Source organism: Corythoichthys intestinalis, chromosome 9, assembly GCF_030265065.1.
Source record: "Corythoichthys intestinalis isolate RoL2023-P3 chromosome 9, ASM3026506v1, whole genome shotgun sequence".
Classification (NCBI taxonomy): Eukaryota; Metazoa; Chordata; class Actinopteri; order Syngnathiformes; family Syngnathidae; genus Corythoichthys; species Corythoichthys intestinalis.
The window spans coordinates 46,509,726-46,535,612 of NC_080403.1; the positions used below are offsets into that span (position 1 = coordinate 46,509,726).

General features: G+C 38.6%; 1 long non-coding RNA gene across 1 annotated transcript in view; it reads right to left on the reverse strand.

Moving 5' to 3' along the window:
* Nucleotides 1-1,016: 1,016 nt before the first annotated feature.
* LOC130921321 (uncharacterized) overlaps nucleotides 1,017-25,887 on the reverse strand; it is a 97,818-nt gene continuing 72,947 nt past the window's right edge. The window contains exon 3 of the long non-coding RNA XR_009064331.1: nucleotides 1,017-1,155. This is a non-coding gene — a long non-coding RNA (uncharacterized LOC130921321). The remainder of the gene's footprint in view (nucleotides 1,156-25,887) is intronic.

Below are 25,887 nucleotides of genomic sequence, written 5' to 3' on the forward strand. Positions count from 1 at the left end.
TTTGAATTGGCTATAGCCTTACAATCCCTCTCCCTTTGATTAGAAACGTAGTGGGAAGCAATGTGGGGAAGCAAGGTAATAATTGATCTTTTTCCTAACACCCTATGTTATTTCCTAACGCAGAGAAGATATATCAATTGGTAGCACTACGCATAGTCATGTTAGAAGTTAAATGCCTGAATTATCATTTACTGAAAGCTCATAAAAATCCACTTGATGGCAATATTTAGTCACAATATACAAAGTCACATCTGTCCTTTAAGAATTACAAGTCTTTCTATCCGTGGATCCCTCTCACAGAAAGAATGTTAATAATGTAAATGCCATCTTGAGGATTTATTGTCATAATAAACAAATATAGTACTTATGTACTGTATGTTGACTGTATATATTCGTCCAAGTTGTATTCATTTTTTCTTAATGCATTGCCAAAATGTATATGATCGGGAAAAATTATCGGGAATGATTGGAATTGAATCGGGAGCAAAAAAAAGCAATCGGATCGGGAAATATTGGGATCGGCAGATACTCAAACTAAAACGGTCGGGATCGGATCGGGAGCAAAAAAACATGATCGGAACAACCCTAATTAGTATACGTTATGTTAAAATTGTCTATGACTGTCTGCTTAAATCCAGAAAATAAAGTAGAAGGTATTAAGCTTGATGAGTAATTTTGACAATAACTGACTGCAACCTTATGAACAACGCAGTCTTTTCCAAGCTTTGCTAAGAGCAGGTTGTTTGTGTGTGACTTTAATACAAGATTATCCGCTAAAAGACTAAATTAACTATGGGCATGCAGACAGCAGAGTGGCTGCGTGTTCTTCTACAAAGAACGGTTGCCACTTTCTGAGAAACGCAATCATTTTTCCAAGCCACGGTAGCACAGTTCTTTTCGTGGCAAAAGCACAGCATGAAAATAAAAAGGAACATTTACTAAAAACGATTGACAGACAACTAAGGTCATGTTGTAATTTCAATTCAATACCAGACACTCAGACAATTTTTTTTTTGCACTCTTCCTAAGATTCTTACTACAGTTTCCATGGAAACAAAGTTTTGTCCACATCTTGTGGAATAAAACAGTCTTACTGGCCACACTTGTCAGTCTTCACACTTCAGCCTTACAACATCACACACAGCATAGCAGAGCCTGCAATTGAAAAGAAAAAAAAAATCCATTTACGCTGTCATGTTTCAGGCATTTGCTGTAGCATTGCAGTATTTCAGCGGCATGAAGAACTATAAGAGTTTAATAGTAATACATGTTGTATTGCTATCATTTCCTGCTTGTGTCTCCATATTTTGAATTTAGTTCAATCACCATTGGAGGATGAAATATGCTACTCAAGAGTTTCAAGAAAAAAAAAAAGAATAAGCAGATGAACTAATAATATGAATTACTGGTGCACAATAATTATTATCGGTCCGATAATAGGAATTATGACGTCATCCCAATAAATCCAATAACATAATTAATAGGACCGATAATACAGCATGAACTGTGCTCGCTGGCTGGGAAATCAGTTGACCTTTTGCAGGGCTTTGCTTCCACCTGCTGGTCAGAATAATTCGCTGCATCTATAATTTGGCCCACAAACTCATTCACTGTTCACAGTGCTGTGTCTAGCGTTAGCATTGACAATCGTGAATGCTTTCTGTTACTTACGTTTCCGCCTTGGAAATATATGTCTGTAAGTATTTATGTTTAATATAACATGGATGTGCGATATGTGTTTACTTCAGTGGTGAAGGGTCATATGTACAGAACTTCATAAGTTGTTGTGTTATAGAAGCCAGCCAATGCTTAAAGTGAATGTGACACGAAAAAGCATGTTTATTTCATAATACACGCGGTATTTTATGCTCCTGAATGATATGGACCGCTTGGATGTGTGTGGAAGCGATCACTATATTTATTTAGTTTTTTGAATCCCGCGCCATGAAAATGAGTGACTTCCGGCTTCAGTCTTGCATTGAGGAGGAGGGCACTGTGACGTGTACGGTAGAAGGCGTCCTCTTCACTATACAGCGTACTGTTGTGTATGAGGATGAAGGATTCATCTGATTTTGTGGATTAATACGTTTATTTTTCGCATCACGCCAGCCAAACGGCTGCAGAAAAATCCTTCTGGATGAGGGAGAGGCATATGCGCCTTTTTGGAGTTTCAAAAGGTTCCCATTCACCGTGGATATTGGCCCAAACAAGCCCGACGACTACTGTGGGACCATTGGACTTACGAGGAAGTGAGTAAACATCTTGTTTAGTATTATGTCAAATATTAATACAACTATTACAAAGTAAACACTACAAACTTTCTTTAAATAAAGGACAACTTACGTTTGATCATTGATAGGCATGTAAAAAGCTCTCCTCATGCACATTAGCAGCACGTTAGCTGCACAACAACTGCAGTCACCCTCATCCGGGGAACGAACTGAAAATTGCTCTCCGCCAGGCGGTTGCCGATCCATGAAGACGATCGACAACTCAGTCGTCATGTCAAATAATCCAGGCTAGTTATGCGTGATTTTCCGCTTCGAAGACTTTGAAACATCACTCGGTTCGGGTTAGCATGTCGGCTAGCTGTCACGCCTTTTGGTTTATTTACATTCTCCGAAGCCGGGGAAGGGAAATGACATATGTCCGATTTAGGTATCATAAAATATCGTTCGGGAGGTGCGACTGTAAAGGTGATGTCGACAGTTTTGACCATTATGGAGTAATTTTGCCATGTCGTCCTGAATAAGTGCATTTTTATTATTTCATATTCCATTTAGCACAAGACTTATTTGTCATGACCATGCCATTTATTTAGCAATTGGGGAAAATACTTGGATAAAAAGAATATCGTGTAAAAATATTGAAGTAAAGAGACAGAAACAATGACATTTTGCAGCTCTCTTCGTCGCGTTTTCCTCGTTGTGAATAGTTCCCCCTCGACGGGCTGACTGGTCCTTCTCAAGCCATTTATATAGCTATTGGGGAAAAATACTTGGATAAAAAGAATATCCTGTAAAAATATTGGAGTAAAGAGACTGAAACAATGACATTTTGCGGCTCTTTTTGTCGCGTTTTCCTCATTCTAAATAATTCCCCCTCAATGAGCTGAATAGTAACACCGATGAGCCCAGTCTACCGCTGACGTCATCCACCTGTTGAGGACGCTAAAGCTCTATAATGGTAGGCGTGGCTAACCTGTAGATTAAAAGACTAATTTCTCGTCATCTGCGCTTTGCTAAATTGTTGTATATAGTCGAATCGTCTCAAAATATGATTCTAATTCACATAATAATGTCATTTAAGACTTTTTTTCTCAGGTCGTATGCTCTTTAAGGCTAGTAGCTCAAGCTAGTGTGCTATGCTATACATACATATAATAGTTGTCGTTTTAATGTTAGTCCTGTCAGCATGCTTGGTAGGATTTTATACTATGCAGAGTATAAACCTCATACTTTATTGAATATGGGCTCACTCACTGCCGTTTATATTGATTATTATGAGGCAAGCCATTAATCCTTTTTGTTCTACCATATTTTTGTTATGAGGAATGAATGATAAACCTTACGATATAATGTTGACAGTGTTAGTTATAAGTTAGTAAGTTATTGAGAGGCCTTTTGGTTATTGATAGGCTTGCTGTCCTAACCTGTCTCCCAGGTTAACAAAGTTGTTTCATGGACCGAGACCACAACAGTCTCCTGTAGCACCAAATATTTTTATCCAATGACAAAGCACAATCCCTGTTGGGTTTATGTTTTAGTTCAGTGCTCATTGTTCAGGAAACACAGCTCCAATTATATTGACTAATTGATTGGGATTGACTCAAATTATATTTATTTGAAAAAAAAATATTGGCACTTTATTGAAGTCAAGACTGTTCTTGTCTTTATTTTGTTCATTATAATAATGTCATTAGGAAAATTCTGGTGAGATCAAAGACAAATCTATGTTGAATCCACCAATATTATTTTTTTAAACCTCCAGGTTTAAACCTCCAGGTGTTCAAAAACTCGGGTGAATATACATTTAAAAAATTATATATTTATTATCGGTTATCGATATCGATATCGGCTTTGAGGAGCAGGAAGTTATCGATATCGGTTTCAAAAAATGGATATCGGGCACACCTAATATATGAATAAATCAGTTTTACCGTCTCTGATTTTAAGGAAATTATGACTCTATTCCGATTTGTATGAGCGAGTTGCAACCTGAATATTGATTGTATACAGTAAAGGAACAAATTAAGTTACCCCTGTACATTAATAAGATATTTAACCCTAACCCTAAACCCTTAAAAGGGAACCTACAAAGGGAAAAGCATTGGTAGAACATTTGGTTCAGGTGCAGTGAATGTCCAGCTTTAATTCACTACCAACCCTACCAGTAGACTGCCTAGAAACAGCGTGTCGGTGCGTGTTTGCATGAGTGTATCGCTGAGCTGCTTGGACACGTTCCTCAGCTGCCTGTCGATGTGAGCTGTGTCCAGTCAGGGTGCATCCATCAGACATTTTCAAATGTGCACGGGGCATCTCACCCCTTAAAAAATACAGTCCCTGATAAAAGTCTTGTCGCTTATCCATTTTGTAGAAACAATTGCTAATAACCTGACTTTTAATTATTCAAACGGTTTCAGAAATGGCTCATATGAAAGTTAAGACCCTCCCAAATAATGTTGAATGTACAAAAATTAGGGCTGTCAAAATTGTCCCGTTAACGGGCGGTAATTAATTTTTCTAATTAATCACGTTTAAGTATTTGACGCAATTAACGCACAAATGCCCCGCTCAAACAGATTAAAATGACAGCACAGCGAAAGGTGTACTTGTTGTGTTTTTTGGAGTTTTGCCGCCCTCTGCTGGCGCTTGGGTGCGACTGATTTTATAGGCTTCAGCACCCATGAGCATTGTGTAAGTAATTATTGACATCAACAATGGCGGGCTACTACTTTATTTTTTGATTGAAAATTTTACAAACTTTATTAAAACGAAAACATGAAGAGGGGTTTTAATATAAAATTTCTATAACTTGTACTAACATTTATCTTTTAAGAACTACAAGTCTTTCTATCCATGGATCGCTTTAACAGAATGTTAATAATGGTAATGCCATCTTGTTGATTTATTATTATAATAAAGAAATACAGTACTTATGTACCGTATGTTGAATGTATGCTGTATATCCATCTTGTGTCTTATCTTTCCATTCCAACAATAATATACAGGAAAATATGGCATATTTTATAGATGGTTTGAATTGCGATTAATTGCAATTAATTACGATTAATTAATTTTTAAGGTGTAATTAACTCGATTAAAAATTTTAATCGTTTGACACCCCTAACAAAAATATATTTGTTTCACTGAAAAAAGATTTATCATTTAATGAAGACATTAAGGTCAAATTGTGGCAAGACAAAAGTTTTGTCGCCTACAGAAAGTAGTGTGAAAATCAAACAAAAAATGCACTTCAAATACAAAAATATGTTACATAACATTAACGAATTAAGTAGTGGTGCTGTGAGATCCAAATTTAATATTTTGTATGACTTCCATGGGCTTGAAGGACTGCATCCATGCGGTTCGGCAAGGATTCATATAATTTATTGATGAAGTCATCAGGAACATCAAAGAAAGCAGTCTTGCATGCCTCCCAGAGTTCATCAACATTCTTGGGTTTCGTCTTCCATGCTTCCTCTTTCATCCTGTTCATGTCTGGTGACTGGGCTGGCCAGTCCTGGAGGATCTTGATCTTCTTTGCCTTGAGGAACTTCGAGGTAGAGATTGAAGTATGCGATGGAGCACCATACTGCTGCAGAATTTGTTCCTTTTTATGGTTAGGAATTGTAAGAGGCAGCTAAGATTTGTTGATATTTCAGACTATTTAAGTTGCCTTACACCCTGCAGATCTCTCGCACACCCCCATACTGAATGTAACCCCAGACCATGATTTTGGTAATGATGTAACCACCAAAAAAATCCATCTTTTGCCACTTTTCCAGCGTCCATCCTTTTGACAGGCTGTGGGCCTTGGCTAATGCCACACAGTTTTTTAATTGTCTGCACCCTGACAAATCCCTGCCACACAAAAAAAAAACCCTACAAAAATAATATTTGTTTCACATAAAAAAGATTTATCATTTAATGAAGACAAAGGTCAAATTTTGGCAAGACAAAAGTTTTGTCTTATGTCATATGTTTATGGAGCTAACGAGTGACACTGTGGAAGTACAGCAGCGCTGCCCAGTGACGTCACCGCCCAGAGTGCATTGTGTCGTCAACAACAATGGCGACCAGTGTTGTCAGTAACGCGTTAAATAACTAAGTTACTGTCATCTGATTACTTTCTTCAGTAATGAGTAATCTAACACATTAATTTTTCCAAGCCAGTAATCCGATTAAAGTTAGTTTCCCTAGTGCCTGTGCGTTACTATTTTGTTTTTGTCCTCATAATGTATGTAGAATGAAGAATACTGTAGTCATGTACGAAGAGAATTTCTCATCGGGGAAAAAGAAAAACGGGTCGCGTGTTTTACGATGCTGTTTGAGGCTGAGCGCTGTCTGCCACGGCGGCCAACAACATAGCATTCTGACGAGGCAGCGAGGCTAACAGTGAAAGGCAGGATATGTACCGCAAATAGATGCCTTTGCTCACTGGAAATACAGCCATTACTTCACATTTACTATCCAGTAAAGATGACAAAAGTATATCCGTTGGATGTCCCGTTTTCTCATCGGGGGGAAAAAACGGCTCACGTGTTTTACCATGCTATGAGCGCTGTTGGCGGCTAACAAACAACTGGCTACCTCTCAGGATGCTAACAGTGGAAGACAAAGGAGAAGAACCACAAACGGGTGTATTTGCTTATTGGACATAGAGCCATGACTTCACATTTCTCTCCAATAAAGATGACAAAAAATATCTCCGTGCGTCGCAAACTTTGCGCTGGCTCAAAAGGGCAGTCGACCGCTGATAACTCTACATCTAATTCAAGGAACCACTTGGAATTACAGCACAACATGACAAAAATCGAAACAAATCCAACAGGTAACGAGACAGCCAGCACTTTTACAGTTTGTAACCAGCCTTTACGTACATTTTATAGTTATAGTTTGTAACCATAGGCGAACTGTGACTTTGTGTGTGTGTGTGTGTGTGTGTGTGTGGGGGGGGGGGGGGGGTTTGACAAAAGAGCGAGTCAAAAGTTTGGACACGCCTCATCATTTGTGCTTTTTATATATTTTCACTACTATTGTAAATTCTCAGTGAAAATATTAAAACTGTGAATGAACATGAGGAATTATGTTCTTGAAAACAGGTTTTATATTGTACATTCTTCAAAGTATCCACCCATGAGGTGTCTCCAAACTTTTGGCCTATACTGAATGCATTATGAAATACTTTGTAGGATTCTTGTTCATTTCATTTGTTTTTGTTGTTTGTCTTATTGCTTTACAACTTTTATAGACAGCATTTTAACGGCTAGGTCTTTATTTTAAAGGGGGAGTTCAGAATTTTTGACATTAGGCTTAATCTTCGAGTTAGTGGGGGTTTAATTAGTCGTTGGAGTTGTTTTGAACAAATTCTGTGCAGTTTGTCAGTTATTTGTTAGTTTCAGGGCTCCGGAGTGGCTGAGCTAGCGCAAGTCAGTGGTGGTTGAAATCAACTCCATTAAACCCCTGCTAACTCGAAGATCAAGTCTTATCTGAAAAATTCAATGACATGCGATGAAATTTTTCTGTTGAGGCAGCAAAGGGAGAAAAATTGGGAAAAGTAACTGACAAATTACTTTTAAAGTAACTTAGTTACTTTGATAATAAAGTAATCAGTACAGTAACTAGATTACTTTTTTGAGGAGTAATCAGTAATCAGTAAATTACTTTTTCAAGTAATCTGTTACATCACTGATGGCGACCTACTAGTAATACAAATTTTTCAAATTTTATAAAAACGAAAACATGAAGAGGGGTTTGAATACCAAATTATTATAACTCTTTCTGACATTTATCTTTTAAGAACTACAAGTCTTTTTGTCAGTGGTTCTCTTTAAGACAATTTAAGACTTTTTTTTTAAAAACCTGTCCTGTTCAGCTGTTTGACACGGAGAATGAGAGTCTAAGGCTACGTTCATACTACAGGTCTTAATGCACGAATCCGATTTTTTCGTGTTTTTCCGACTCAAGTGAGGCATTAAATTGAGGGTCTGAACGTGACAAGTCGCATAGAACTGGACCATTTCAAATCCGATCTGGGTCACTTTCGTATGTAGTTCAAATTCGATCTGGGTCACATTTTTCCAGGCTGTCGCGGCGGTCTGTACTGTCCAGTCTCTGAAATCGGTATTAATGCAGCAATTACGTCATCAAAAAGCGAGAGAGACGCTACGGTAGCGGTGCAGCTGTGCATTATTAGCACCTAGCTTGCCTTGAACACGGCTTTTTAGGAAGTGTTGGATTTGACAACAGTCATAAAAAAAAAATAAAAATGGGTTGAGGATAAGCCTGAGAATGATCGTTTTTTCTGTCTGCTCCATATAAGCAATATTTCAACATTGCTTACACGGCCGAGAGTCGGGGCAAACTGCCCGTACAGTCTATGTGTGTGTGACATGCACCGACAGTGCGTTCATACTATCGATCCATATACTTTGAATATAAGCCTAAACTGGGATTATTTATGTCTGTTATTTGTGTCCTCTTTTTAAAAAGCAAAATATGATATCCCTGGAATGACGGATGACAGCCAGAATGTGTGGTGATTTGTTTTGATGCTTCTGCGCATGCGGGTCGTATTGCTCAGTGCGTGTCGGACTGCAAATTAGTGCGCATGCATAATACTTGAATGGTCTCAATGGACAAAGGCAATCTGAACGGGCCCGCCAAAAAAACTGATATGACAAAAAATCGGATTTGTGCATTAAGACCTGTAGTATGAACCTAGCCTAAGTGTCCGGCTGGTCTGAACAGTTTTAATTAGGGCTGTCAAAATTATCGCGTCAACGGGCGGTAATTAATTTTTTAAATTAATCATGCTAAAATATTTGGCGCAATTAACGCACATGCCCCGCTCAAACAGACTAAAATGACAGTACAGTGTAATGTCCGCTTGTTACTTGTTTTTTGGTGTTTGGCGCCCTCTGCTGGCGTTTGGGTCCAACTGATTTTATGGTTTAGTACCATGAGTGAGCATGGTGTAATTATTGACATGAACAATGGCGAGCAACTAGTTTATTTTTTGATTGAAAATTTTACAAGTTTTACTCAAACGAAAACATTAAGAGGGGTTTTAATATAAAATTTCTATAACTTGTACTAACATTTATCTTTTAAGAACTACACGTCTTTCTATCCATGGATCGCTTTAGGAGAATGTTAACAATTTTAATGCCATCTTGTTGATTTATTGTTATAATAAACTAATACAGTACTTATGTACCATCTGTTGAATGTATATATCCGTCTTGTGTCCTATCTTTCCATTCCAACAATAATTTACAGAAAAATGTGGCATATTTTATAGATGGTTTGAATTGCGATTAATTACGATTAATTTTTAAGGTGTAATTAACTCGATTAAATTTTTTAACCCTTTGACAGCCCTAGTTTTAATGTTTCACATTGGGAATATACTTATTCCCATTGTGATCATTCAACATATCTTGTTTATTATGACAAAACAGCGAACAGGAAGGGGTTATGGGGGACAAAAGAAACAAGAAAAAAACACAAACAACAACAAGAAATACATTGACGCCTACACTAACTATTAATATGTTGGTGCTATCGTCGGCTAGATGTATTTCCGGTTCACACCAGGTGGGGGGCCTGTTGACCCGGGAACAAAAGGGGGTGGGTCTATAAGCTAAGTGATTGGGAGGGGTAGAGTGTACACAAATCAGCTCTGTGATCTAGAACCCAGTAATCGTGTGAATCCTTTATGAGTGTAAGCTCGTTGGCAACCGACCATACGCCGCTCCACCGCCAGTCCCGGCACCCGGACCCCCCACCCGAGCGTGCCCAATCGCATCCAGCCGCACGTGAGCCCCGCCAAACACGCGACAGCCATTCAGACGAGCGGAGACACCGCGCAGGCGCCAGCCCAGGACGACCCCCACCCACCCAGCCAGCCCGGGGAGGCAGGGTGGGCAGCGTAACCATCCTCCCGCAGCCCAGCAATGGAGCCATCGTCACCCCCCCGGGATCCAGGGTGGTCCCCTGGACCACCCGCGCTTACATCAACCAGCCCTCAAGCACCACCAACCACACGGCTGCCCCCACCCCCGTCCCCCGAGCCACAGCCGCAGCCCGACAATTTAAGACCTTGATTATCCAAAGTTTAAATTTAAGACATTTTAAGACTTTTTAAGGACACACAGGAACCCTGAAAAAAAAGCTAGACATAACTTTTTTTTTTTTTTAAATAAAAGTGAAATATTTCCAGAACCATTGCGACTAATTTCCATTATTGTGTCCTTTGAGATAATATGTCATGCTGCTATATCATGCTGCTATCACTAATTTACTGTCTTTTAAAGAGATGGAAATGAAGGGGGAGAAATGCACTCTCTCATTTAAAAGCCATTCACTCACATACGGCTAATTTCAAGGTTGAACATACAGAAAATCTCATGCGCGCATTTTTGTCACAGCATAACAAAGCATGGAGTCAATTTTTTTTGTTTGTGCATCTACCCCCGCTATGTCGAAAATGACTGTCTCTCATTCCTTTTGATCTCTGCACTGAAATATATTCCCTTGTCCAATCAAAAGAAAGAGGCACACATGTGATTGATAATGCATGCATGCACGCTCTACTGGCTGCAAGCATGTTGCTTTGATCTCGGTCAAAAGTGACTGAGACATGCTGATAAAATGTAGGCCAAGCATCGCTGCGTGTGGGGGGGGCTAAAGGGAGTCTGCGATGAACGGTGCCGTCGAGGCAATGCACAAACATGGACATGAAACACACATTATTGGCGATCGCCACACCGGCTGAAGTGAAGATGTCAATCCAACTCTTAATGGCCAACCTGCCCTTTCAACTCTTCGGGGGCAAGAAGAGAACAAGCCATATACTGTAAAGGACCTGAGAATTGAATGCAAACATCTTCTTTAATAGAGATGAGCTTGAGTTCTTTGACAGCTGTGGCCTTTCCATATTGGGCCTGAAGACCAAACAGTCCTTGAAAAAAACACACACAAACACAATATGCACAAACACACACACAGCATTCCTTTACCTTTGCGCTTGCTATAACATGAATGTATTATTCATTGTGATACGAGAAGGAACTCAAACCATCACATAGTGAGCCAATTAGGGGTGCAACGGTTCAGTTAGCCCACGGTTCGGTTTGAAGCTCGGTTTTGGGATCACGGTTTCGGTTCGGTTTCGGTTTGCGTTTTGCTTTTTTTTTTTTAACTGCCTTTATTTTGCTTTTAAAAAAATGAAATAAACACTTAAAATGTAAACATTTTCGACTGTTAAAATGCCTCTTAGCTCTTTGGCAAGTGTATTGACTGACTACTGAAATACACACACAGTAGTAAAAAAGTTACTTGGCAAAGTAACTGGTGATACCTTTCATGTTTTGTTTTGTTTTTTCATTAAAAAAAACAAACAAACAAACCCAAAAACATAGTAACCTTTGCTATGTTTGGAGGTCATTTAATGTTGTGAATCAACCGTTAAAGTTGATAAAATTGCTCCCGTTTTTGCCTTAGTTCCCTTTTGTCTACTTTCGACATGTGAAAATTTCAAAACTGTTTCATCCTTTAAAGATAGACTCAAATCAAGATTTTGCCGATTTAGGAGTATTTTAGATAAAAAGTTGCTTAGGTTCGCTCGGAAGGTTAACTACAACAGAGCCTTTCTGAGAAGTTTACTGCTCTAAAATGGCGGCTGTTTACTAACGCTACCGTGTGTCATTTCGCATGTAGTTCTATATGCATGAGATATCTAGGCATAGATTGTATGATGTCGTCCACAGTCAGGAAATATTGGAGCCGCCTAGCATCGCGTTGGCTACAAACCAAACGCGTGACCAAATCCAAACGGAGGAAAAAAAAAAAAAAAACGCAATGCACGAAAAACGGGCAGATTTTGAACGTAACGTACGGCGTACACATTTAAAAATCAGTGCTCACTTGTACAAATAACGCCGAGACCGTACAACTTGACAGGTATGAATTATAGTGGACCGTCATAGTTAGGTAGTGTAGCACTGTCCAACTATCAGCGGTCAGGGCAAAACTATGTGCTTTCGCGAAATCATCTTCGATGGCTTTGCGTGCCATTTCATAAATGTCGGGGATTATGTTGTTGGCAAAATATGTCCGCGAGGGAACAATATAACGCGGGTCAAGCGTTGCAATTAAATTAACTAAGCCCGCATCTTCAACCACGGAATATGGTTGCATGTCTTTTGCAATGCACATCCCCACTGCGTGGGTTATTTTCTTGTGTTTTTCTGACCTGATATTGTAAGGCTTTTGGAACGCCTCTTCTATAGACCCGTGTGTTTTCACTGGTGTCATCTTCGGGATTGTCCTGCTCTGAGAAAGCGATGTCTGTGGGTGATGCCGGCTGAGGTGCCCAAGTCATGTTAGAAGTGTTGCCGTTAGCATAGGGAACAAGCGCTAAGCAATGCTTGCAAATTGTTTTTTTTTCTTCAATATTTTCTCTCCGTCTGCATTGTAGTCCACGGGGAAACTGAAATGTTGCCACACCGCAGATTTGAAAGAAGCCGGTGCCTCCTCAAAAATCGGTCTGTCGACTCCTCCGCTCGCCATAACTTTTTTTGTTTTCTTTCTTGTTTCACTTTCACCTTGCTCGTAAGCGAAATTGTGGAGCACCTCCCTTTACAGTGCAGGATAAATCCTGCACCTAAACCTCACTGTTGCAAGGTGACTTGCAAGTATAAAAGTATCAAATCTAAAAAAAAAAAAAATATGGCGGAAAAAACAGACAAGACTGAAAAAGCAGTTTCTGCTCTTGCACTCCTCTTTAAAAGAAACTGTGGTATTCTAAGCCAAAAGAACTGCTGTGTTCGATAGAACAATATGTCTATATGCTGCCATAGCAGATTCATGGCGCATCAAGCCCCCGAACTATTTTTAATTGGTCCGTTTTACCCTGGAAACCCCCGTTTACAGACATCGCGCAACCGCTTTTGTTTCAACCCAGCCATAAAACGAAGGTGATTAATTATATTTATTTTTCAAAATGTCTGTTGTTTTTAGCTTGGAATCATAATTGATGTCTCCTATTTAGTTTTTTTTTTTTTTAAAAAAAAGACTTTTAAAAAATTAATCATTATACATATTTTAAAAATCTAAACAAATAATGTCACAATGAAAAGAATGGCGTCTGTAAAAAAGTCACGGATATCGACCTCATAACTATCGCTTAATTGTATTTTTTTTTTTTTTTTTTTTACTGTCGCATTTTCTCCGATATTGTTAGATGATAAATAATCAATCCAAACAAAAAGAAAAATTGGAAAAAAAACAAACATTTTAGCCTTTTAACCTTTTAGTGGGTAAATGAGGAGCAGCATTTAGTGTGTAAGATACTTCATATGCTGGTAGCAGTACTGCTGACCAATTTATTAAGTCTGCGTGTGGGCCAGACTTTATTGATTTTATGACAGAGGCTGGGGGCCGGATGAAATTTGACCATGGGCCGCATTTGGCCCCCGGGCCGGACTTTGGACATGTCTGTGTTAGATGATAAGTAATGGATCCAAACAAAGAAAATTTGAAGAAGAAAAAAAAACGTTTAAAAGGGTAAATATATGAAAAAGAAAATCTCGACCACTCCTTGATGTCTGCGATTTCTACATCGCAACCCTTGTTATAATACCAAGTTTCACCCATAAAAACAAAAAAAATCCAGGTGTGGCCATTCACAGCTGTGTCTTGGCACTCGGTGATACATGCTACATGGGGTTTTTGGATCGAAACAAGGTAAGTACGTGATAATTTCACGCAAGTCATTGCGTCTGTAATTCTGCTCTCGCGTGCTCTCACCTCCAGATAGGGTTTTGCTGTTTAAAAAAAACATTTTTTTTTTTTAAATGCCCTCCTGTTCAAAATTTTTCTTCCCCCAGAAAATTGAGATTTTAAGCTTTCCAATGATGTATCACACATGCACATCGGACAATTTTGAAATGTGGCCAAATTGGGGTCTCCGAGCGGAACTTCAAGTCACCTGAGTGTTTTCTGCCATATATATAATATAAAATGTTTATGGGATAGTACTATGTTCAGGCAGTGCAAATAATCGAAGTGAAGTATCAGCAGCTTGACAGTGACGGCATTGAATTTTGCACGTTAATATATTGCACGTAAGTAAGTATTGCACATAGAATACAGACATGCTAACCATTCGTCCTTTGTGCCTCCCTTTTTACAAGTTATTTGGGAAAAAAATCATTTCATTTTTACAAATGTAAAGTTGTAAACTATTGTTTTTAAAGAGAGAATGATGTAAGGTAAGCACATTGGTCAACTCCTGCGCTAATAGGTGTATGGGAAAATTAAAATATTATAACTTTTGCATTTAAAAAAAATGCCAGTAATCGCAAATGTACTATTGACAGCATGCAATTAAAGACCTTTAATCGCTTGACAGCAGGATTATTATAACAATATTTCAATATGGTAGACCATGATATATAGAGGGCCGGTTTGTGGCATGAAGCTCCCGGGCTGAAAATGAGTCCCACCACGGCCCTGATAAGCAGTATGTTCTGTATCTGACTCATGGTCAGTCCAAGATGCACTCTGGCTCTCCAGGACTCTAATGAGGACAAGCCCTACAGAAAATGGATGCTCTGGAAGTGCCTCCTCTTTAAAATGTGGCCAAACAGCCTCTAAGCTTTGATACACTTACAGTGCACATATAAAGCTTGAAGCTCACGGTTTGGATACATCACTAGTGGACTTCTTTAGAACAGGAAATCGAAACAGCACATTCTCTCTACACTTCACCTAAGCCTCCTCTGCTCTCCTGCAGTAGAACAACTATCAAAGTAGCCTTTCGATTTACAGTCCATCCACCAGCTTGACTTCAGGTGCAATGATTCAACTCTCAGCCAGAACAGATTGGCTACTCTATTTCCCGTAGACAATCTCAAACAGCAATCTGACTGGAATTTTGGCGCTCATGAGTCTGCCGCTCAAGACACATTTGTAGATGAAAGTGCAAAGACGTTTGGTCAGAATGAGCCATTACTCACCAGACGAGAAGAGAAATGTCAGTAATGAATGACACAAGGACAATGGTGAGATTTTCTAACTTTGATAACTTGACATGATTCTGTGATGTATCAGCCCGATTCACAGTGATGTCACTCAGCATCCAGATTGCTTAGTGATAGCAGTGTATTTTCAGTATTTGGTGATCGTGTGCACTGCTCCATAATCCAACAAAAGTAATCTAAATTCAACAGGTACAAGTTTTAGAACATTATCAAGTCAAACAGAAAAAAAACTATTAAAGTGTATGATAACACTAAGGGGCTGTGAGATATCAATAGAACCGTTATGTGGCAAGATAACAAATATTAATAAAGTTAACAAAAAAATAAGTCACATTCATGAGCAATTATCGAAAATAGATCGAAAATTATGAACATGTCCGAAAGTATTCCGGAAACAGCCGAATGGGGCGGAGACGTCACAACAAGGAAACATAAGGTTGAGGCGGGTGCCATTGTTGTTTATCGACGAGAGAGTTCGTGTATTATCAAAAAATGGCTAAAATGGTTCAAACCTGTCATGCTATGTGGTGTACAAATAGCCATTTGTCGCAATGTAGTACCCATGAATTCCCGAACGCGAGAAAAAGAGCTGAACTACGCAGACAATGAGTAAAGTTCGTCCGTGTTAAGAGGGCTATTTTTGCAGACCCAGCCTCCGGCATGGTTTTGTGTAGTTCGCATTTTACACCTGAAAGCTATTCGAACTATGGACACATGAAATCAGGTTTTGCTAAGAAATTGCTGCTGAAAGCAGATGCGGTGCCCACCATACACGAGCAGCCACCTAAATGTCCCGAGATATCAAGAAAGAGGACGTTGACTGGCTCTGATCAGACCACCCCACCACCCCAGGCAAAGCAAAGGAGGGAAATGGCCAGAGTGTGTACTCTTTTATAATAAAAAACATCACGCATTGGATATAGGACTGGACATATGTATAAATTAGCGCTCGTAAAATATATAGAACAAATTCTCTAATCCCATTCATATTTGTGTCTGTTGGCAGAGCGAAAACCTATGATAGCACAATAAATGATAATTATTCTTTACATTACCGTATTTTTCGGACTATAAGTCGCGTTTTTTTTCATATTTTGGCTGGGGGTGCGACTTATGTGTGGAATTATTAACACATTATGATATAATTTCACATGTTATTTTGGTGTTTTGCAGTGACACTGATGGTTTTGTAAAGTTGTTAGCATGTTCTTATGCTATAGTTATCTGAATAACTCTTTATAGCTATGGCCACGTTCGCGTTCTGCCTTTGGCAGTGTATGTTCAATTGTATTATTGACTTTTTTATCTTGAAATGGATGCATTTAGTTTGTGGCGCTTTCACGCCCACATGAGGGCGCACTCGCACTTGTTTACGTGAAGAAGAGTGCTCACACGCCAGAAGAAGACGGACAGCTACGTAGCTCTGAGTGAGTGAGTGGGCGAGCTAGCGAGGGAGAAAAGACGGCTGCGAACCTACTTTCATTGTTTATGCTTTTAAATGATCTCTACAGAGGCAACGCCTGCGTGTATCATCTTTTCTGTTGTTGTTGTTGTTGTGTGTTTTCCACCCGCGATCGGACACTTAGAGCCAGTTGTGTGGTTGTTTGAACGATGTGCTAATGATAGCGAACGCATGCTAATTACTGTAATAGTACCTAATTATCATTTATTTACATTGATGCGAACCTGTTTGCTATCGAGGACCAAATTGATTCAGCAAATTATACGGACGTCCAGCATTGTCTTTTGGGAGTTCGCTGGATAGCCAGGACCGAGCCGTAGCGTAGGACAGTATATTCACATTTCGTTGTTCATGCACTGTACACTGTACATTTATTTAGCATGTTGTTCTCTATTGTATTTTTATATTAAATTGCCTTTCAAGATGACATGTCTGTTCTATGTGTTGGATTTTATCAAGTAAATTTCCCCCAAAAATTCGACTTATACTCCGGTGCAACTTGTATATGTTTTTTTTCTCTTCGTTGGGCATTTTATGGCTGGATCGACTTATACTCAGGTGCGACTTGTAGTCCGAAAAATACGGTACATTATTTTGCGGTCACGGTGTATCAGCTTCACAAAAAGAAATGCAAAACAAACCATTCGGTGTCTCCCACACGATCTGTTGCCGGTGTTTCATCAGTGTGATTGTTCCCCTCAATGATCCTTTCATTAGGCTGCATTGGCTTTCGTTTGGGCTCAATTTGATAACCGAAACACCAAAGAAAGGTTCATAACTCTCCTCGTCACCATTAGAAGAACGTTCGTTACGTCGGATTCGTCGCTGCAACTAGAAACAAAATTGTCCGCCATCATCGCCGCCATTCAGTACTAAGCACTGAGCCAGTTGTTTCCTTTTTGTGGCGTCACGCACACAATATGCTAGATTTCCGGGATCTCGGGCGCCGGTTGTTTTAGCTTGACAATCGATCCAAATTTCTATCATTTTCTTGGTATTGCAATGTGTGTAATTACACGAAGTGGCATGATATGAATCCAAAAGGCATGTGTTTATGGATAAATGATGGAATATTAGCATTTCCCCAGGTGTTGTCAGACCCTTTAATGTTATCTGTCTTTTATGCTTTACTTTTCAAAAATAATCTTAAATTTGCCTGGGAATTTATGCTCCAGTGGTATGCAAACGTTTCAGCACTCCTGATAATTTTCGAAATTTTTCGTTTTTACTGATTGTTTGGAACAAACTTTTCAGTTAAATATATATAGCAGATGAACACAGTAATATTTGAGAAGTGAAATTAAGTTTATCGAATAAACAAAGTGCGTGATAATTATTTAAAGCTAGTGTTTGTCTGTTGGTTCAATTTGACTCTTCTCGCCATCCTTTGCCTGTGCTTATCCGAGATTTAACATGGCGCAAAAAACAATTAGCGATTATTTTCTAAAATTAAATTCAAGGTTGAAAATGAATATATGGCGGAAAACACAGACAAGACTGAAAAAGCAGTTTCTGCTCTTGCATTCCACTTTAAAATAAAGTGCTGTATTTTAAGCCAAAACAACTGTTGTGTTAGATAGAACAATATGTCTATATGCTGCCACAGCAGATTCATGGCGCATTAAACCCCCTAAACTATTTTTAATTTGTCCGTTTTACCCTGGAAACCCCCGTTTACAGACGTTGCGCAACCGCTTTTGTCCAAACCAAGCCATAAAAAGAAGTAATTATATTGATTACTCAAAATGTCTGTCATTTTTAGCTTAGAATCATTAATTGATGTCTAATATTTCGTAAAAAAAAAAAAAAAAAGAATAAAATTATTATTATTATTATTATATTATTAATAAAAAATTATTCACTAACATATTTTAAACTTTTAAACCAATCACGTCACAATGAAAAAAATGGTGTCTGTAAAAAAAGTCACGAATGTCTATCTCATAACTATTGCTTAATTGTATTTTTTTTTTTTTTTTTGTTACTATCGCGTTTTATCGGATATGTTAGATGATAAGTAATGGATCCAAACAAAGAAAAATTGAAAAAAACAAAAAAGTTTAAAAGGGTAAATATATGTAAAAGAAAATCTCGACCACTCCTTGATGTCTGCGATTTCTGCATCGCTACCCTTGTTATATTACCACGTTTCACCCATAAAATCCCCCAAATATCCGGCTGTGGCCATTCACAGCTGTGTCTTGACACTCAGTGATACATGCTACATGGAGTTTTTGGATTGAAACAAGGTAAGTATGCCATAATATCTCGTTAAAGTCATGGCGTCTGTAATTCTGCTCTCACATGCTCTCATCTCCAGATAGGGTTTTGCTGTTTTAAAAACATAAAAAAAATAAATAAATAAAAAAAAATGCTCCCCTGTTTAAAATTGTTCTTCCCCCAGAAAATTGAGATTTTAAGCTTTCCAATGATGTATCACACATGCATATCGGACAATTTTGAAATCTGGCCAAAATGGGGGTTTCAGAGCGTAACTTCAAGTCACCTGAGTGTTTTCCGCCATATGTATATATATCTATGATAGTTTATAATAGTGCCAGATAATAGTGAGCAAAAGTTAGCTGCAGATTTAGACCGTGGACAACTTCAAATAGGTAAGACACGCTAGCATTGTAGCCATATTTTTTTTTTTTTTTTTTTTTTTTTTTTTGCCGCCGTGCAGAGCGCTGTTGGATATTCGTGTGCAATTTATTTTCGTGTTGTGAAAAGTGGGTGTTAAACGGAAGCTTATTGGCCCTTTTAGTTTTCAAAGACTGTATGTTCGTGTGTCATTGCGCCGTCTAGCTGCGGTCATTTGCATTATAATACATGGGCACTTTTATTTCCAATACAAAAACTCCAACACACACTGTAGTTGAAATAGAATGCTGTCTTTGTAGTAGCCTAGTAGTAGTTAGGGGTGTGCCATCTTAGGCACCCCACAATTCGATTCGATTACGATTCAGGGTGCAACGATTCGATTATTGAACGATGATCACGGCATTGTCTATTATCGTGATTATCACGATTACCGCGATTACCAATGCATCGTACATTACTAATGAATACAGTAGCCAAACAAATGTATGTTCATTATTTATTTAAATAGCCTAATGATTCAACAGGAACAATGGAAACATGCCCATACAACAAAAATCTGCCCTTAAGCTTCTTGTTTATTTACTTATTTTCTTACAAGAAAGTGCAAAAACATTAACCATTATAAAAGGAAGTACTTATTTCTCTCAACAATACAATAAAATTTACACAGGTGGAATGAATTCCACATTTTCTGGAAACAAAGTGTCTTTAGAAATAAGACTTCTTTTAAACAAAATACTTTGTTTTCAAAAATTTCTGTACTATTTCGCATGTTTGTAGTGTTACTGCTGTACCTAATCATGGTTTTACACGTTCTGCATATGAAATACACGTTAGCGAATTAGCTCATTAGCTTAGCGCTCAGCGCAAACTATTAACACCTCAAAAACAACAACAATAAAGGCTAAACAGTACAAGAGGGTTCGTGTACTCACCTCTTATAGATGCACACGGGTCTTAGCAACACACTCAGGACATTTTTCAATTGAAATGCCCTAAAACTACTGCTGGACATCTAAAAGATAAGGAGCAACGAACTATCTCTCTTCCCCTCTTGCTCTAAAAAATAACTTGCGCACAAAAGCCCGACCTCTGGGTCGCGCTTCTTTCCCTGCCTGTCTCATACACAAATTTATTTTCCAGTCTTTTAAAAAGGAGTAAATCTCTCTCTCAGTAACCGGCAGCATCCATCATAACATGCGTGCGCCCCCGTTAACGGTGCCCGGGCGGCAGACATGTCTTGAATTTCTTTCTGCTACGAGCGGCTGCCATAAAGTTATTAGGGAAAATCTTCAAGCCCCTGTTGAGTAGTAGCGCACAAGAAAATATAAATATTCTCTGAAATTCAACTGGAATTTAGTGACTTCGGTCTTCTTGTGCATCCTGCCATAAGTAGCTGTCTTGACTGTTGCTGTTCATGAGATCATTAGATTTTCTTGCATGCACCGATCATTACAGTAACACATCTGATTAGTCAGTTAATCAATAGATGCTAGTCATTACTCTCCAATCCGCAGTGGAAGTCACCCGGCAATTGCATGGACAAATAATAAAAAAGCAACTGTATAGTGCTGTAAGATAAATGTTGAATTCAAAGAAGAACTGTTTCCCTACTAATATGATTTAAGTTGGGGGGAGAAGTCAATTTGTGTCATTTAAAAGAAAAAGAAAATGTACTCATAATACTGTTTCAAATATAAAGATCTCTGGTGTTCCATTCTGTGTTTCATAATCTCGAGGTCCAAAATTTACAGACATTTTGTCAAAGCATCTCACGGATTTTTTTAAAATGGCTTTTCTACCAGGAATAGGCTGTGCCAATCCAGGGTGTAGTTTGTCTTTTGCCTGATTTCCACTGAAATAGGCACCGACTTCTTACGATCTGAACAGGACTTCTAGTACACTGCAATAAAGGGATTCATGGACAAGGAGAAATGTGCAAATAGGGAGAAAACTGGCATTTAACAGGGAATGTTATGACATATGAAAATAGCATGCTGTTACCACTGGAAAGTGTGTGTTTTGCCGCAGGTTTTTTTTTTAAGTACATACCACAATGTTATGCTGTTGTTGTGAAGTGTGTTCATGTTGCTTAATATACATTGTTTGTGCAGTTTCATAGTAAATTAAATCATCATATTAGAAATTCATGTCCCAAAGCATGCAAGGCAGCACTATTAATAGGGGACACTAAAGCACTTCCTTGGAACCAAACTGTTGATAAATATATATATATATATATATATATATATATATTTTTTTTTTTTTTTAACAGTTTGTCCTTATAATTGTTGAGCTGGAGCCTATCCCTGCTTATTTTAGGTTACACCCCTGAACTGATCAATGTGATAATTATATTAGGGCTGCAGCTATCGATTATTTTAGTAGTCAATTAATCTATCAACTACTTAGTTGGAATAATCGAGGAATCAGATTAGGAACATTTAATGCGTTGCAGAACAAATTTTAGAAGATGTGAAACAAAGGCTTGCTAAGATTGTACTTTCAAAAGAGCATTAAATGTGAATATAAAATAATATTCCCCGAGTGTTTCATCAAACTATGCAGAATTACACTTTCATTTCAAAATAAAATACCCGAGCTTAGCTTCAAACAGCATACCAAAAAAAAAAAAAAATGAGGATCTAAACACAAAACAAGAACAACTGGCTAACTTGCATAGCAAAAGTGTTCTAGCTTAAACGCAATAAAAGGCTTGCGTTGTTTTACAATTCTCTTAACAAATCGTTCAAATATTCCCGCAAAAAAAAAACAAAAAACACAAAAAACGGCTAAATATACCTATAAACTAATTTACAAATGCATTAAAAAACATTAGCTCAAACAAAAGCTTACCTAATGTTGGTCTTAACAGGGAGCATGTTAAGCCATGTTAAATGAGTTATGCGGGCAGTGTATCCACCCAAATCAATAAAACTAAATGCAAATACTTTAAAAACAAACCATTACAACGCCACTCTAATTAAACGAATACTCGAAGCAGCAAAATTTGATTTGGAGCTTTTTTTTTCTAATTAAGTTACTCGAGTTAATCGATTAATCGTTGCATCACTAAAATATATTGCACCCAACTTACATCTTGCACTTACTCTGCTGGCCAAAAGTATTGGCACCCCTGCAATTCTGTTAGATAATGCTCTATTTCTCCCAGAAAATGATTGCAATTACACATGCTTTGGTAGTAATATCTTCATTCATTTTGCTTGCGATGAAAAAACACAAAAGAGAATGAAAAAAAAAAATCATTATAATTTTACACAAAACTCCAAAAATGGGGCGGACAAAAGTATTGGCAGCCCTTAGCCTAATACATGGTAGCACAAGCTTTAGACAAAAGAACTGCGAGAAACTGCTTCCCGTATCGATCAATGAGTTTCTTACAATGCTCTGCTGGAATTTTAGACCTTCTTCAGCCAACTGCTCCAGGTCTCTGAAATTTGAAGGGTGCCTTCACTGCCTTCTCCAAACTGCCATTTTCAGATTTCTCAACAGGTATTCTATGGGATTCAGGTCTGGACTCATTGCTGGCCAACTCTCCAGTGCTTCCTGTCAAACCATTTTCTAGTGCTTTTTGAAGTGTGTTTTGGATCATTGTCCTGCTGTAAGTACCATGACCTCTGAAGGAGACCCAACTTTCTCACACTGGGCCGTACATTATGCTGCAAAATTTGTTGGTAGTCTTCAGACTTTATAATGCCATGCACACTGTCAAGCAGTCCAGTGCAAGAGGAAGCAAAGCAACCCCAAAACATCAGGGAACCTCCGCCACGTTTGAGTGTGGGGACTGTGTTCTTTTCTTTAAAGGCCGTGTTTTTCCCCCCCCTGTAAAGTCTATGTTAATGCCTTTCCCAAAAAGCTCTACTTTTGTCTCGGCTGACCCGAGAACATTCTTCCAAAACATTTTTGGCTTTCTCAGGTAGGTTTTGGCAAACTCCAGCCTGGCTTTTTTATGTCTCTGGGTCAGAAGTGGGGTCTTCCTGGGTATCCTACCATAAAGTCCCTTTTCATTCAGACGCCGACGGATAGTACGGGTTGACACTGTTGTACCCTCGGACTGCAGGACAGCTTGAACTTGTTCGGATGTTAGTCGAGGTTCTTTATCCACCATCCGCACAATCTTCTGTTGAAATCTCTCGTCAATTTTTCTTTTCCGTCCACATCTAGGGAGGTTAGCCACAGTGCCATGGGCTTTGCACTTACTGATGACAGTGCGCACGGTAGACACAGGAACATTCAGGTCTTTGGAGATGGACTTGTAGCCTTGAGATTGCCTATGTTTCCTCACAATTTTGCTTCTCAAGTTCTCAGACAGTTCTTTGGTCTTTTCTCCATGCTCAATGTGGTACATCCAAGGACACAGGAACGGTTGAGTCAACTTTAATCCATTTTAACTGGCTGCAAATGTGATTTACCGTCATTTCTGGAGTATAAGGCGCACCTGACTATAAGCCGCCACCCACCAAATTTGACATGAAAACGGCATTTGTTCATAGATAAGCCGCTCTGGACTATAAGCCGCAGTTGTCCTCATTGTATTATGGGATATTTACACCAAAAGATATTAACTGGTAACACTTCATTTGACAATGGCATCTTAAGACTGTCATGAGACCAAATGAACCACTATTAAGCTTTGAACCAATTGGGTGCAAAGCCTTATTGTTTCTAAAAGCTTCATTTGGCCATCACTGCTCCCCTGGGGGAGACAGTCAACCTCTGCTGCCACCTGCTTTCAAGACTGTTGTCATCCAACATTCCTCCTAGAATGCATTGCGGTGCTACAGATGTAAATAGCAATCAAAATTCATGTTCTGGCTAATTATTTCTTCAGTTACTGTTTTAGTTGTTTCATTAATTGCTAGTTATGGTATTTGGTAACATTTTCTTGGATAGTGGTGCCATAATACTGTCATATGACAGTCATAATTATTACATGACAAGGTCATAAGCATTAATGAATGCTTATAGTAGAGGTCTGTTAGTGTCATCCAGCAAATGATCTCACTTTTGAATGGCCGTAAAAGATCTGAGCTGGACATAAATGGAGTTAGTGAAATAATATGCCACATGACACATATTGACATCTATCATAAGCATTCAGTAATGCCCATGATAGTGTCATGTCATAATTATAATGTTCTTATGATAGTCTTATGATGCCGCTGTCAAATAAAGTGTTACCTATTAACCCAAATAAATCAACAAATAAGCCGCATTGGACTATAAGCCGCAGGATTCGAAATGAGGGAAAAAAGTAACGGCTTATAGTCCGAAAATTAGGGTAGTTATTGCCACCCCCCGGTTATGTGCCTCAGGTAAGTAAGAGGTGCTGTTAATTACACAAATTAGAGAAGCATCTTATGATTTGCCAATACTTTTGGAATTTTGTGTAAAATGATAATGATTTTAAATAAATAAATAAATAAATAAATACATTCTCTTTTGTGTTTTTTCATTGCAAGCAAAATATAAGAAGGTATTACTCCCAGAGCATTTGCAATAGCAATCATTTTCTAGGAGAAATAGCATTTCTGACAATATTGCAGGGGTGCCAATACTTTTTGCCAGCAGTGTCCACTCCCCAAAAAAACTGCACCTTCAAAAGCATTTGAAGTATGCACCTGCTATATTAGCCGAGAAAAAAAAAACATTCATTGTGATTAATTTGCTATGGTTTCATTTACTTCATATCAAATAGTCCTCATTACAGTACACAGACAATGAAAAAGGAAAGAGGAAGAGAAGCATCGTTTAAACCTTGAGGCTTCACTTTCAATCAAGCCTACTCCTCTGACGCCTGACATTTAAACTAACAATGGCCAGCAATACTGTGAGTAAAAACAGGGCCCTGGGGAGGGGCCAGCCCCTAACCGTGCGGCCCATCCTGACCCATCGCAACTGAGTGCGGGGGCATGTCACCACAATCACATTATGTTAGATAAATGCCCAGCCGGCCACCAAATGTGTATGAGTTCTTTATAAGGGAAATCTGCCACATGGCCCAATTTGGACAACTTCTGAGTCTGAACATAACACTCTTGTGTGGGCGAGTGTGTTTGTGCGTGTGTGTCATCAACACATGCTTGATGCCCTTGAGCATGGCGACAGACAGCTGCACAGTGGTGAAGTTCAGAAAAGGCCCTGAGAGCATGACTCGTCCACAATGCATGCTTATGAAACGCTCCCTGTTGGCCTGATAACTCCGCCAAGTTCAACTGCCCTGTCGCACACACTGTGTGACATACAACTTTTATGGCTACTTTATTTGACAGTAAATGATAAAGTTCCAGCAGGATTAGCTCAGCAATTCACTCTTCAATACAGCCCTTAATACATTTATCTCCACATCTTTACAAGATTGTTTCTCACAAGCAGTACAGTTTGGTGTGTGTTCAATGCTCCCAGTGGCATTTTTATTTAAGACAAAAATAAGTGGGCCGCCAATCTCCTTGAGGCAACATACCCTGAATACAACAGTAGTGTCTATTACGGTCTAATGTGTTATTTCTTCACTTTTCATGTCATGACAAAC